The 14,921-nt window shown below is 47.2% G+C and overlaps 1 non-coding gene across 1 annotated transcript; it reads left to right on the top strand.

Moving 5' to 3' along the window:
• Positions 1–382: 382 nt before the first annotated feature.
• On the top strand, positions 383–489 carry LOC129535474 (U6 spliceosomal RNA). The gene has a single exon (XR_008681661.1). It is a non-coding gene; the product is annotated as a U6 spliceosomal RNA (small nuclear RNA).
• The last annotated feature ends 14,432 nt before the right edge of the window (positions 490–14,921 follow it).

Raw genomic sequence — 14,921 nt, forward strand, 5'->3', positions numbered from 1 at the left:
TTTTCGGTTTAGTGTTTTGGCTTTTATGTTCGCTTTTTATATTTCACAAGTAATATGATACCATTATTAAAGAATCAAACCATGTCAGCAACAACAACAAAGAAAATTAGGTTCTGGACTCCTAGGCTGGGTCTTATAGGCGGTGTCAAGAATTTTGGAAGAGGAACTTCCTTGGTGATCCAGTGGCTAAGACTCCGTGCTCCCAGTGCCGGGGGCCAGGTTCCATCTCTGGTCAGGGAACTAGATCTCACATGCTGCAATGAAGAATTCATATGTTGAAACTAGAGATCCCAGGTGCCATAACAAAGATCAAAGATCTTGCATGCTGTGACTCAGACCCAGCACAGGAAATCAATTTTAATTTTTTTTTTTAAGAATTTTCGTTCTCACTTCAGCAGCACATATACTAAAATTGGAATGATACAGAGAAGATTAACATGGGCCCTGCACAAGGATGACACACAAATTTGTGAAGTGTTCCATATTTTTATGGAAGCTACCTAGATATCCATTGACAGATGCATGGATAAAGAAGTGGTACATATACACAATGGAATATTACTCAGCCATGAAAAGGAACACATTTGAGTCAGTCCTAATGAGGTGGATGAGCCTAGAGCCTATTATACAGAGTGAAGAAAGTCCAAAAGAGAAAGATAAATATCGTATTCTAACACATATATCGGAGAAGGCAATGGCAAGCCACTCCAGTACTCTTGCCTAGAAAATCCCATGGATAGAGGAGCCTGGTAGGCTGCAGTCCCTGGGGTCGCTAAGGGTCGGACACGACTGAGCAACTTCACTTTCACTTTTCACTTTCACACATTGGAGAAGGAAATGGCAACCCATTCCAGTGTTCTTGCCTGGAGAATCCCAGGGACGGGGGAGCCTGGTGGGCTTCCGTCTATGGGGTCACACAGAGTCGGACACGACTGAAGTGACTTAGCAGCAGCAGCAGCAACGCATATATACAGATTCTAGAAAAACGGTGCTGAAGAATTTACTTATGGGGCAGCAGTGGAGAAACGGACATGGAGAATAGACTTGTGGGACAGGGAGAGGGGCGGAGAGGGCGAGATGTGTGGAGAGAGTGACATGGAAACTCACATCACCCCATGTAAACTGGATTGCCAACGGGAATTCAATGTACGGCTCAGGAAACTCACACAGGGGCTCTGGATCAACCTAAAGGGGTGGGCTGGGGAGGGAGATGGGATGGAGGTTCCAGAGGGAGGGGATATGTTAGCTATGGCTGATTCATGTTGAGGTTTGACAGAAAACAACAAAATTCTGTAAAGCAATTATCCTTCAGTAAAAAAATAAATTGAAAAAAAAAAAAAAAAGAAATTTTGCAAGAGATCCAAAGTGCAGTAAAAAGGCAGGATTTAGACATGGGGAGAAACCCAATCCTCAGGTCACGCTAGGTATGGAGAAGGTACAGGACTGTGATGGGGTGGGGGGGGAGTGTAGCTGTGAGGGGACCAGGAAGGGAGCCATATGTGAAGGTCCAGGGATAAGATGAGGGTGGTTCTGTCCAGGGTTGGGGTAGAGGCTCATGGAGGGTCCTTCACACCTGGACTTATACAGAATTAGGCAGCTTTTGCTTTCGTTCCGCTCAAAACAACAGAAGTTTATCGTCTCACAGTTCTGGAGCTCAGAAGTCCAGAATCAGTGTTGCTGGGTCAAAATCAAGGTGTTGCAGAGCTGGAGGCTCTTGCCCCTTCCCGCTTTTGAGGCAGCTGGCTTTCCTTGGCTTGCAGCCACACCACTCCAGTCTCGGCATCCGTGGTCACATGGTCTCCTCTCTGTCTTCAGCTCTCCCACTGCCTTTCTGTTAGAGGGATGCATACATGCGGTTGCAGTCAGGGCCCACCTGGAAAACCCAGGATAATCTCTGCATCTCTAAATCCTCCATTTAATCACATCCGGACTTGCCCCCTTTTCCAAATAAGGTAACATTTACAGATTCTGATATCTTTGGGGGCCATCAATCAACCTACTACACTTCCCCTCTCTGACCTTTGATTTTCTCATCTGTAACCTTTCACACAGGCTTTTATGTATTTGGAGAATAGTGTCCAGACAGGACAAGACAGCATGTTTTTCTTATCCTTACCCACCCCTCGGATATAGGTAACTCACAGCTCTCCTACACACCTCTTCACCCCAACACACTCCCTGCCCAGGAATGGAGCCCACACATACCTTTTTTTATTCCTTCCGAAAATGTACTGACCCTCTACAATCTGCCAGATTGTAGCTCTCTGGGCATACAGCAGTGATAAAAACAGACAGAAATCAGGACTTCCCTAGTGGCCCAGTAGCTAAGACTCCACGCTCCTAATGCAGGTGGCCCGGTTTCCATCCCTGGTCAGGGAATCAGACCCCACACGCTGCAGCACAACCAAAGATCCTTCCTGCTGCCACAAAGGTGGAAGATCCTGTATGCTGCAACTGAGAGCTGGAGCGGCCAAATAAATAAATAAAAACAAATGTTAAAAAAAAAAGCAGTGGGAGGTGGGAGGGAGGTTAAAGAGGGAGGAGAGACGTGTATTTATGGCTGACTCATCTTGATATACGGCGGACACTAACACCATATTGTGAAGCAATTTTCCTTCAATTAAAAACAAATAGGTTTGGAAAAAAACAAAACAAAACATAAATCCCTGGTGCTCGTGGAGCCTACCTTCCACTGGTGGTGGAACAGGTGAGGCGACAGATGCTTGCTTGGGCTGCCCCAGTGAAGTGTCACCAACAGTAGGGCTTAAACCATGGACACGTACTGTCTCACAGTTCAGGAGACGACATGTCCAAAATCGGTGTGTGGGCGAGGAAGGAGAAGGACTTTTTTCTGGGCCTTTCCCCCAGTTGGTAGATGGCTGTCTTTTCCTTGCCTCTGTTTACCTCATCTTCCCACTGCGTGTCTGTCTGTGTCTAAATTTCCTTTCTGGGACTCCCCCTGGAAATCCAGTGGTTAAGACTCCACACTTCCAAAGCAGGAGGTGTGGGTTCAGTCCCTGGTTGGGAGAACAAAGATCCCACATGCCTGTGAGGTGTCGCCAAAAGATTTAAAAAAAAAAAAAAGAAAAGAGGAGGGAGGGGTACCACTGCTGGGGAAGATGCCTGGGTACTTCCTGTCATCTGGCGCTAGTCATTGCCTCTGGGGAGGGCATCAAATGATCGGAGAAACTTGATTTTTCCCTGGATCTCTTTCTATGTTTTAATTCTTTACCCTGTGTATTCATTTCCTATTCAAATATATGCATTATATCTTTGTCAGGCAGCGTGAAGTTCTCCGACCTCACGCTAACAGCACACGCCGTCCCTGAAAGGTTGAGAATTCTCAGTCTGTTCTCTGCTGAATGATGTCAGCAGAAGCCGGGTGACCTTGAGTGTCGATTTCAGCAGTGGTGTCTTTACAGACACCAGCAACAGTCACTGCCCCCTACAAGGCGTTTCTGGGTTTATGAGGCTAAGAGCTTCTTTACTTACCATGATCTCATCCACTCGGACAGTGTTGCGGGTAACTGGGGCATTGGGGCGGGCAAGAACGTGTCCAAGGTCACACAATTAGAAAATGCCCGAGCCAGACTTGAACGCACATGTCTTTCTCTGCTGCATTCCCACGGCTTGAAGTGACCATCTTTTGAGGACATCTGAGGCTGTCCCTCAACAAAGGTTTAGGTTTGTCAAACGCTTCTGTGGCCGTCGTGTTTCTAAGTCCAGTCAATGGTCTGTTCTCAGGCCGCAGCCAACCTATCTGATCAGGAGCATTCGCTGAGGTGGCTGACTCCTCCTTCAGACACGTTCTCCCCTAGGGTTCCGGGAGGCACCTCTCGACTCGTTGTCCTCCCAGCTCACCGGACACTTCTTGGCATCTTTACGAGTTTACCATCAGGGCCAGATGTGGGCCAGATGTTCTGACCGTGGAGAGCCTCAGGGATTGGCCCTTGGACCTGTGTCTTGTCCCTAGAACCTCCAGTTCTAGGAAATCTCATCCCCTATCATGCCTTTCCAGTTTCAGTTCAGTTGCTCAGTCCTGTCTGACTCTTTGCGACCCCATGGACTATAGCATGCCAGGCTTCCCTGTCCATCACTAACTCCCGGAGCTTGCTCAGACTCATGTCCATCGAGTCACTGATGCTATCCAACTATCTACTCTTTATACACTGATGCTTCTTCCCACATTTATACCTCCAGCTCAAACTCCCCCTTCCCCCCACACACCTCCCTGGCTATTCAAGGGCTTCCTTGCCATCTACCGGTATGACTAAGAGTCCCTCATCCCCTCTCCTGTCTTCCCCCAACCCCCTCCCCCCTTTACCTCCACATCTCTGCCACACCGACTCCATCTTCTCAGCAACTCAGGCCCCCAAACCTTGGAGTCATCCACTCCTCTCCCACCCCACACAAACCCTGTCAGCTGGACTTTCCCAGCAGATCTAGAACCTTACGCCTTCTTTCCACCTCCTCAGTGTCTGCTCTGATCTGGGCCACCTTCACCTGGGCCTGAAATAGCCCCACAGCCTCTCCACTGGACTCCCTCCTCTTGCCCGCGCCCCTGTCACTTGATCTATTTGCAGCCTCAAAGCCAGAGGTGATCCTTCAGAATAAGCCAGCCTGTGTCTCTCCTGTGCAAAAAGTTCCCAGTGGTTTCCTGTCTCATTGAGGATAACGACGGAGCTCATGGGACTTCCCTGGTGGTCCGGGGGTTAGGAATCTATCTTGCAATGAAGGGGACACAAGTTCGATCCCTGGTTTGGGAACTAAGATCCCACATGCTGCAGAGCCAAGATGCCCACACGCTGCAGTTAGAGTCCATGAACCGGAACTAAAGATCTCGCTCGATGCAACTAAGACCCAAAGCAGCCAAACTAGGAAACAAACTGAGCTCATTAAAATGGTCCCAATGGCCATCTCGTTCCTCCTTCCCTTGGCACCCTCTGACCTTCTCTGCAGCTGTTTCCGGCCCTGGGGTAAATCCTTCCAGCACTCCTCCAACACCCAGCACCCAGCACCTACACTTGCAGGAAGCTCTCAGGGTGGGCCTTCCTCCTCCCCGTACCTTTGTGCTTCTTAACTTCACGCTACACATGTTTGGGGCTGGTCAGTTAGCTTTGTTGCGGGGGTAGGGGAGTGGGGGCAGGATTCCAGGATGGTCACCAGCATTCCTGGCCTCTCCGTACTGGCTGTTCACAGCATCTCCGTTTCTGCAGAAATTGCCACATGTCCTCTGGGGGGGACAAAATCTCTAGGCGAGGAACCGCGGCCCTTCCTGTAATGTATTCCCCAGATACCCTTGTGCCTCCTCCCTCATCTCCTTGGGGCCACCACTCAGTGTCACCTCCTTTTGGAGGTCTCTGTCCACCCCAATTATCACTGCCGCCCACCACAAACTCCCTGGGTCCCTTCCTGCTATCTTTGTCCCCATAGCACTTATCACCATTTCCTGTTTATTATCTGTCTCTTCTCCCTAGACTGTCAGCTTCAGAGGATATTTGCCAAATTCACTGCTGTATCCCCAGCACTTACAGAAAAACCTGGCACACAGTAGGCACTCAGTAGATGCTTCTTGAAGGAACAAATCCATGTCAGGCTTTGTAACAGATGCATGAGCGTTAGACCTTGACCCTGAGAGACTTAGGCTCCAGGCTGGGTGCGGAGAGTAAAGAGACAAAAATGTATCAGTGTGGTGGCAGGTGGTGGTAAGTGCAAGGAAGAGAAACAAGCAGGTGTCTGGCTTTCCTAGGCTGTGAACAAAGTGCCACAAACCGGGTGGCTTAAAGCAATAGAGGTTTATTGTCTTGCCCTCCTAGAGGCAGAGGTCTGAATCCAAGGTGTTGGGGGGACGTGTGGGGGCCGGGAATCCTTCCTTGTCTCCTCCTGGCTTCTGCTGGTTTCCCAGCTCTCTTGGGCATTCTGAGGCTTGTAAACCCTGCAGACCATCCTCCATCTACCCAAGGCCTTCTCCCTGTGCGTCTCCACAGCGTCTTCCCTCTGTGCATGTCTGTCCAAAGGTCCTTTTTGAATAAGGGCACCACTCTTCTTAGATGAGGGCGCACCCCCTGACCCCATTTCATTTTGATCTCTGTACAGTTCCTACTTCCCCAGAGGCCACATTCTCAGCTGGGGGCGGGTGGGTGGGGTGGTCCATTGCGTTTCTTGGCAGGGACAACACAGGTCAGCCCCTAATGGCGGGGCATGGGATGAGGGGGTGCTGGCAAGGCTTCTGAGTTGCTGACATTTGAACGGAGTCCCGAATGAAGGCAGGGGGTGAGTCCTGTGGCTTTTTGAGGGAAGAACATTCCAGGCACAGGGAACAGCCAGTGCAAAGCGGCATGCCAGGGTACCTACCTCAAAAATGCTTGGAGGATTCAGTGGCTTAATATATGAAAAACGTTGATTGGAGCCTCACCTGGAGACCAAAAAATAGTCACCAGGCAGTTAACATAAGTTATTATTGCTCTTACTATTATTTATCCTTTTAACAGGCTCGGACATGACTGAGCGACTTCACTCTGACTTTTCACTTTCATGCATTAGAGAAGGAAATGGCAACCCACTCCAGTGTTCTTTCTTGGAGAATCCCAGGGACGGGGGAGCCTGGTGGGCTGGCGTCTATGGGGTCACACAGAGTCGGACACGACTGAAGTGACATAGCAGCAGCAGCAACACGACGTCTGCTCTGGACTAGGCAGGCTCCTAGGGCTGGGGATACACAATGAACTAGCCAGACAGCATCCTGTCTTTTGGGGGCTGAACATCTAGCTGGGGGAGACCAAGAATCCTGTAAGTCAGCAGAGAACAGCCTGTGGTGTGATTGCCGACAGCCCCAGGGCTCAGGGCAAAAGGGTGACATCATACAGGGTGACTGCTGAGCGGGGCTGGGGCGCCTCCACTGGTTAAAGCCCTCAAGGAAGGCCTCTGGGAGGAGGTGACCTTGGAGCTGAAGGCTCTTTCCTCCAGGGGACATTCCTGGAGAAAGGTCCACTGGTCAGGTCAAGAGCCATGACTAGGCTGCCATTGGCCATGGAGGGTGAGAATTTAATGAACCTATAACACTGGCAAGTCAACTCAGGTTAACTACAGAGATCATGACTTCTGGTCAAACTGGTCTTAAAATTCCAGACTTCTTTTATCACACCCCACGACCATCCGATCCCTGTCTCCAAATGAAGAAAACATTGGTGAGAGAATAATTCCCTAAGTCAGACCCCAGTGTTTCTGTCTGACTTTAGGTCCAGGTGGGAGCAGTTAAGAACAGATACCGTGGCTGCCCCTGTAAACCCACTGGTGACTCTCAAAGAGGGTTAATCCACGTGACCATGCCGTGATTCCACATTCTCAGTGGGCTCTCTGGGCTGGATTCAGCACAACTCCTCAGATTCCCTCAAAATCCTTTCTCCTGAAAATTCCTTTATCTCCTACTTATTTCAGAACAACTTGCGAGCAGATGGGAAAACACGGGGTGTCTAACGAACGCAGAATGGAACTGTGTTGAATTCAAGTTCTCAGAGGTCCCTCCTTCCCAGGTGGACAGCAACCCAAATGGCTGTTTTGACACTCCCAAGGTCATGGTTCTTTCCTTTTGAATCTGCATTTTGTCGCTTTGCTTCATTTTAGAAAAACAAACAAATAGAAATCTGCCTTAAGCTTAATCCTCCTCTGCTCCCCTCACCAACACAATGTATTTGGGGCGATGGAGAAAGCCCACAAAGGCAGACGTGGGCTCGACACCCAGGGCATGCAGAGAGAGAGAGAGAGCACACAAGAGCAAGTCCTCTTACACAGCAGGGACTCTGATGGACCTGTCCTCACCCATTCCATGGGTCTTCCTTTGAATATTTATTTATGTGGCTGCACCAGGTCTTGGCTGCAGAATGTGGGATCTTTAGTTGTGTCACGTGAACTCTTAGTTGTGGCGCGTGGGATTCGGCTCCCTGACAAGGGATTGAACCTGGTCCCCCTGCACTGGGAGCTTGGAGTCTTACCACTGGACCACCAGGGACGTCCCCAGTTCCACAGATATTTATGCCACACCTCCTGAGAGCCAGGCAGTGTGCTGGGTTCTGGGAGTCCATCATCAAAACCCGACAAGTCCCTGCCTTCCTGTTGCTTATAGTTGACTGTACATTCGCATCTGATAGTCAAGAAGAGCTATAGCATGAGAGTCCCAAAGACAGGGGAATTCACTTCTTAGCCCTCCTCTGATTGGGCTGTCCTCAGTTTTCCTCCTCTGTGAAATGGGTTCAGCAATTCATATTGAAAGCTTCATGGTAAGACCCCAGGAGATGAGATCAGAAGGGAGTAGAAGAATGGCCTTACTGGTTGCTCTTTATGGCATCTGTACTGGGTGCTGAGACCTGGGTAGTTCATTTCCTCAGAGTCCTAACTCCACCCTGGGTGGCTGACACTGTTATCTCTCTTACCCAGAGGCAGAAGCAGGTCAGAGGGGTTGAGTGACTTTTCCAAGGAGGCTCAGGACTCCAAACCAGAAAGGTTATTAAGAGAAGACCCTACTGGGTTGAGTTTGATGGGACCAGAGAGTTAAGAGTTAGTGGTGCCAGAACTTTTCAATTTTAAATTGGGTGTCCTCTATTTTTATTTGCTAAACCTGGCCACCCTTTACAGGTTCTGATGTTAGGCTGGTTGACGCCTGGGGTATGGCTATGACAAGTGGAACTGGGGCTGGTGAGCCAGGAAGGTGGGAAAGTGGGGGTGGGGGGTAAGAGCAAGGAGAAAGGGCTAGAAATATGGAAAGACCCAGATCCCAGGCAGCCTCCTGCCCCAGGGTAACACTTGACTTGCTCTCCTGGGAATTCTCCAGAGTCAGCTTAGGTTGACCCCTCCCTGCATGCAACCCCTCCAACTTTTGCTTTACACACCAAATCACTGTAGCTTCCTTTTTGTAACCTAATTACCCCCTCCCCTCCCAAGCCCCCTCACACTGGCTCCAATTTTCCTGAATTCTCATTAAAATTTGACTTTCCTAATTCTTTTTCTTGAACACTGCAGATTCAGGCCTCCTTAGGGTAGATTCATTCACCCAGGCTTTGTTCAACATTCAACACATTACTTCTGAGCTCCTCCTGTGTGCGAGGGAGGTACAAAATTGAACAAAACAGACTCTAAATAAGAAATCAGTGATGACTTTACATCCAGTTGTTAAATGTGCTAAGGATTCATTTATGATTGCCATAGCAGCATGAAGGCAGCAAATAGCAGAGGGCAGTCTAATTAATTGGAAAGTGACTCCAGGAAGGGTACCCTGAAGAAATGAATTTTGTGTTGGGTTTTGAAGGATGAGTAGATTTCCGCTAACAATAGTGACAGCTAAGTAGTGCCAGACACTGTGCCAAGTAAACACCATTACTAAAGGAAACATTCAGGTATGACCTAAATCAAATCCCTTATGATTATACAGTGGAAGTGACAAGTAGAATCAAGGGATTAGATCTGATAGAGTGCCTGAAGAACTATGGATGGACCTTTGTGACATTGTACAGGAGGCAGTGATCAAGACCATCCCCAAGAAAAGAAATGCAAAAAGTCTAAATGGTTGTCTGAGGAGGCCTTATAAACACGCGAGAAAAGAAGACAAGCTAAAGGCAAAGGAGAAGAGGAAAGATATACCCATTTGAATGCAGAGTTCCAAAGAATAGCAAGGAAAGAAAAGAAAGCCTTCCTGATCAATGCAAAGAAATAGAGGAAAACAATAGAATGGGAAAGACTAGAGATCTCTTCAAGAAAATTAGAGATACCAAGGGAACATTCATGCAAAGATGGGCTCAATTAAGGACAGGAATGGTATGGACCTAACAGAAGCAGAAGATATTAAGGACAGCTGGCAAGAATACACAGAAGAACTATACAAAACAGATCTTCATGACCCAGACAATCACGATGGTGTGATCACTCACTTAGAGCCAGACATCCTGGAATGTGAAGTCAAGTGGGCCTTAGGAAGCATCATATGAACAAAGCCAGTGGAGGTGATGGAATTCCAGTTGAGCTACTTTCAATCCTAAAAGATGCTGCTGTGAAAGTGCTGCACTCAATATGCCAGCAAATTTGGAAAACTCAGCAGTGGCCACAGGACTGGAAAAGGTCAGTTTTCATTCCAATCCCAAAGAAAGGCAATGACAAAGAATGCTCAAACTACCATACAATCGCACTCATCTCACACACGAGCAAAATAATGCTCAAAATTCTCCAAGCCAGGCTTCAGCAGTATGTGAACCATGAACTTCCAGATGTTCAAGCTGGATTTAGAAAAGGCAGAGGAACCAGAGATCAAATTGCCAACATCCGTTGGATCATCGAAAAAGCAAGAGAGTTCCAGAAAAACCTCTACTTCTGCTTTATTGACTATGCCAAAGCCTTTGACTGTGTGGATCATGACAAACTGTGGAAAATTCTTTGAGATGGGAATACCAGACCACCTTACCTGCCTCCTGAGAAATCTGTATGCAGGTCAAGAAACAACAGTTAGAACTGGACATGGGACAACAGACTGGTTCCAAATTGGGAAAGGAGTACATCAAGGCTTTATATTGTCACCCTGCTTATTTAACTTAAATTCAGAGTACATCACGTGAAATGCTGGGCTGGATGAAGCACAAGCTAGAATCAAGATTGCTGGGAGAAATATCAATAATCTTAAATACACAGATGACACCACCCTTATGGCAGAAAGCGAAGAAGAACTAAAGAGACTCTTGATGAAAGTGAAAGAGGAGAGTGAAAAAGTTGGCTTAAAACTCAACATTCAAATAAACAACAACAAAAAAAGAAACAGCAAAAAACACTCAACATTCAGAAAACTAAGATCATGGCATCTGGTCCCATCACTCACGGCAAGTAGATGGGAAAACAATAGAAACAGTGAGAGACTTTATTTTTTGGGTTCCAAAATCACTGCAGATGGTGACTGAAGCCATGAAATTAAGAGCTTGCCCCTTGGAAGAAAAGCTATGACCAACCTAGGCAGCATATTAAAAAGCAGAGATATCACTTTGCCAACAAAGGTCCGTCTAGTCAAAGCTATGGTTTTTCCAGTAGTTATGTATGGATGTGAGAGTTGGACTCTAAAGAAAACTGAGTACTGAAGAATTGATGCTTTTGAACTATGGTGTTGGAGAAGACTCTTGAGAATCCCTTGGACTGCAAAGGAGATCAATCCTAAAGGAAATCAGTCCTGAATAGTCATTGGAAGGACTGATGCTGAAGCTGAAACTCCAATACTTTGGCCACTTGATGTGAAGAACTGATTCATTTGAAAAGACCCTGATGCTGGGAAAGATTGAAGGCAGGAGGAGAAGGGGACAACAGAGATGAGATGGTTGGATGGCATCCACAACTAGATGGACACGAGTCTAAGCAAGCTCCAGGAGTTGGTGATGGACTGGGAGGCCTGGTGTGCTGTATACAGTCCATGGGGTCGCAAAGAGGTGGACCCGACTTAGCCACTGAACTGAACTGAAAGGAACTAATTGACTCTTGTCAATACTATGGGCTATGTTACAATTCGCATTTGTCCAGAGAGGTTAAGTTACTTGCACAATATCACACAGAGAATGAATAGTAGGGTCAGAATTTGAACTGGGTCAGAAGCCTTGTTGGTATCAGAGCCTCCCAAGATGGCTGGGGTCTGGTTGGAGCTGAGACCTAAGCTGAAGTTGGGGAAGGGAATCCTGCAGACCCCAGAAGGCTTGGTTAAGAATGAAAGACTTTGACTTGAGAACAATGGGAAATCTTTGAAAGGTTTTTGGAGGTAGGGGGAGGGAAATGGGGTGTGTCCTGATCCAAATTGAAATTTCAAAAGATCCCTCTGGCAGTTGAGAGTGGGGGATGGGAGCGGACTGGGGCCTGGGGGCTGGTGGGAGGCTGTTCCCTTCCTGCCCAGATAACTGCTGATGGTGGATCTGGAGCAGGCCACCGCCTCTGTATAATGGAGTTACGTGGTCGCAGTCGACAGTGTAAGACGCTCAGAAGGTAAATCTTATGGAACTCCTGGATGGGAAGTGGGAGAGGAGAGGTCAAGGGTGACGACCAGGTTTGGGACTTGCAGTACTGGCTGGGAAATATGAGCTTTGGTGGCCTGAAATCATCTGAGAATTGAGTTTTGACCAAATCGCCCAAGTCTGGGATTTCTTTGGTGGCTTTACTGTCCTGTTTTGTCTCTGTGAAACTGATTTTGGATCGCATTTGAGTGTTTCCTGTCTGCCTTGATTCTCTTTCCCACAGTATTTGTTCCTTGAAATCTGAGGTTGGGAGTTCATTTTTCTTATGAATGTCTTCCTTTTTCAGACGAGTATGATACTTAATCTCTCTGCCTCGGTTTCTTCATCTGTAAAATGAAGGTAATAATAGAACCTGATACATAGAGTTATTGGGAGGATTAATTAAATGATATAAAGATTGTATCAGCACCTGGAGATAGTAAACTCAGTGGGTGTAAGCTGCTCTTTAAGGTAAAGATGATGCTGCCAAACACTGCTGGTATCTTCTGACAAGAGTTGGAGGTGGGAGTGGCTTTAAAAGGAGGTGAAAGCTCATAGAAGTCACTCTAGTTACTTAGCAAGTACATATTAACACACATCATTGACCAGAGCCGTATCAATATCACTTACCTAACAAATCACCAGCCAAAGGCTTTAGTTTCTGCAAAAATCCCCCTGTCGATAAAGGGTTAAGCATCTTTTTATACCCAGTAACAAACTATTTTAAAAATGTGTACAGAAACTCAAGGGATTTTAGTCACTCAAACAAACACTGAGAGAGTCTTGAATCCTGGACCTGCTCTGGACTCTGTGGTGGTAACTGTAAATATGAAAACAATGCCTTAAAGGGAAATACAACACTTAATTTTAGAATATGGTAAGTGGTGGGAAGGCAAATCACTGTTGGATGTGGATGAGCGCTTCCTGGAGGAGGTGACCTTTGGTCCCGGCTCTGAGGCTGCAGGACCAGGTAGGTGCGAAGGTCCTGAAAGGGTGCGAACTAGTTTGACTAGATGCAAGTGGCACATTTCCAGGACCCCGAAGTAGGTCAGGTGACTGGAGTCAATAAACAATTGAAGAGGAAAGCTGTTTTGTTTATATTTCTCTATATTGCCATAGATAAAATGACTGGTGGTCAGCTTTCTCTATTTGTATATAAATTATGACTTTGTACATTGCTGGTGGCTCAGACAGTAAAGCGTCTGCCTACAACGTGGGAGACCCAGGTTTGATCCCTGGGTTGGGAAGATCCCCTGGAGAAGGAAATGGCACCCCACTCCAGTACTCTTGCCAGGAGAATCCCATAGATGGAGGAGCGTGGTAGGCTACAGTCCATGGGGTCGCAAAGAGTCGGACACGACTGAGTGACTTCACTTTCACTTCATGTTGCAAGCAGGTACAAAATCCAAATCAGGGCCATGGTTGATCTAATGAAGATGTTGCAGAGAAACTCCTTTATGTAAGAAAAAAGTGTGATTCATTGGCTAAATATTTATTGAGCAGCTACTATGGTACCCAGGTCTATGGTAGCCTGGGGGATATTAGTGAACAGATTCACAGTTCCTTCCTTTGTACACAAGCAAAACGTACCTAAGTGAAGAATTAAGGTGCTTATGTGTTGTTCTGTGTCCTAGGGAGGAAATAACAGGCGATGTCCCAGAAGGGTAAGGGAGCCAGCTCAGATGGGTGCTGAGCAAAGACCTCGCTCAGAGATTTAGGGACCAGGCCTGAGGGGGCTCTGCAGGCCAGGTACAGGATTTTCATCTGAGAGGGAATTTGCAGAGATTTTTTGTAAATGTGCATGCATGCTCAGTCACAGAGTCGTGTACGACTGTTCGTGACCCCATGGACTGTAACTGCCAGGCTCCTCTGTGGAATTTTCCAGGCAAGAATACTGGAACAGGTTGCTATTTCCTTCTCCAGGATCTTCCCCACACAGGCGTCTCCTGCATTGGCCGGCAGATTCTTTACCACTCAGCCACCTGGGAAAGCCCTTCTGTAAAGGACCAGGTAGTAATTATTATTAGGCTTTGAGGACTATCCCTTGTGGCTCAGCTGGGAAAGACTCTGCCCATAATGTGGGAGGCCTGGGTTCGATCCCTGTTTTAGGAAGATTCCCCTGGAGAAGGATAAAGGCTACCCACTCCAGTATTCTGGCCTGGAGAATTCCATGGACTGTATAGGCCATGGGGTCGCAAGAGTTGGATACAACCGAGCGACTTTCACTTTGAGGACCATATATGATCTCAATTGCAACTATGAGACCCTATTATTGTAGCATAAAAGCAGGCCTGGATAACAAGTGTATGCCCGAGGCTGTGTTTCAATAAAACATTACTTATAGAGACTGAAACTTGAATTTCCTGTGCTAAGTTGCTTCAGTTGTGTCCGACTTTGTGCAGCCATATGAATTATAGCCAGCCAGGCTCCTCTGTGTATGGGATTCTCTAGGCAAGAATACTGGAGTGGGCTGCGTTTCCTTCTCCAAAATTTGGTATAATTCATGCATTCTCCAAATTGCTTTCATTTTTGATTTTTTTCCCGAACATTTAAAAATGTAACAAAACTTTTTTAGCTCGTGGGCCAGACAAAAACAGGTGGTGGGCTGGATTTGGTCTGTGGGCTGCAGACTCCTGCTCTCAACTCATGGGAATCCATGGAGGGTTTTGAGCCAGGGAATGAAAAGGTGTGATTTAAGAGGGGAAGATATGACGACAGGGTGTGATGCCAGAAAGTGGATGTAAAGAATCCATTTCAATCAAGCAAGCAGTTCGTCACTCAACAAACTCTGACTTCCCTCAATAGTTAGGGTGCCTCTGGAGGGGGAACCATGATGTAAATGACAGTTCTACACTTGTGGACTTTGTCACAGCAGGAGAGATTCAAGAGCAAGTCAGAAATACTGACAAATTAAGGTCA

This window comes from Moschus berezovskii, chromosome 15 (genome assembly GCF_049115385.1).
Source record: "Moschus berezovskii isolate FMDL1 chromosome 15, NW_MosBer_1.0, whole genome shotgun sequence".
NCBI classification, from domain to species: domain Eukaryota; kingdom Metazoa; phylum Chordata; class Mammalia; order Artiodactyla; family Moschidae; genus Moschus; species Moschus berezovskii.